This window comes from Mesocricetus auratus, unplaced genomic scaffold (assembly GCF_017639785.1).
Source record: "Mesocricetus auratus isolate SY011 unplaced genomic scaffold, BCM_Maur_2.0 Super-Scaffold_100008, whole genome shotgun sequence".
Lineage (NCBI taxonomy): Eukaryota > Metazoa > Chordata > Mammalia > Rodentia > Cricetidae > Mesocricetus > Mesocricetus auratus.
The window spans coordinates 60,250,634-60,251,730 of NW_024429192.1; positions in this window are offsets into that span (position 1 = coordinate 60,250,634).

The window sequence follows — 1,097 nt, forward strand, 5'->3', positions numbered from 1 at the left end:
CGATTGGTGGGAGCCACTAAATATCTATTAGTGGAGCCCGTTCACTATTTTTGCTTTGATTTTAATTATAGGAAAATATTGATACAATGCTCACTGGAACCAGTATAAACTTTTTTTTTTTTTTTTTTTTTTTTTGGTTTTACGAGACAGGGTTTCTCTGTATTGTTTTGGAGGCTTTCAGTCCAGTCCGGCCTCGAACTCACAGAGATCCTCCTGAGAGCTGGGATTAAAGGCATGCGTGCGTGGGATTAATGGCGTGCGCGGGATTAAAGGCGTGCGTGGCATTAATGACGTGCGCCGGATTAAAGGCGTGCGCCACCACCGCCCCGCCTGGTAAACATTTTTTTACTTTCTCTCTCTCTCTCTCTCTCTCTCTCTCTCTCTCTCTCTCTCTCTCTCTCTCTCTCTCTCTCTCTCTCTCTCTCTCTCTCTCTCTGTCTCTCTCTCTCTCTGTCTCTCTCTCTCTCTCTCTCTCTCTCTGTGTCTCTCTCTCTCTCTGTGTCTCTCTCTCTCTCTGTGTCTCTCTCTCTCTCTTCCCCCCCTCCCCCTCCCTCTCCCCATTCCCCCCCTCTCTCGGCTTTCGTTCTCCCCTTTAAATTCTGGAAATGCTTTTCAAATGCTCATTCCAAAATGAGCAGGTGGGAACTTTTCTCCCGCTCCACAGCTAAAGAATACTAGAAAAACAAAAACTGATTTAATTGCTGGGCGAAAAACCAGCGTCAGGAACCTCCAGCCACCTAGAGTCACAGAGGTTCCCTACACCGAGTCCCCTCCTCCTCCTCCTGACGAAAGCAGCTGGGAAGGTGGAGTTAGTCCTGTGAACCGGAGAGGTCGTATTTTCCAGTTGTTCCAGTTTCCCACCGAACTTTAAACACTGACGTACAAGTCTGGAATGTACCATTTTCTTACGTAGGTCAGTCTATCCAAAATTGTAACGGTCGTAGGAATATCCACAAGGGGGAGTCCCCAGAACAATCTTAACATTTCTTCTCTATAGTATTTTCAAGCTCTAGATCTGCCAAAAACGTTCGGAAACAAGTCTTTCTATTCCCCCAGCCAGAACTACTTGGACTCGCTCATACGTCACTTCCTGATTG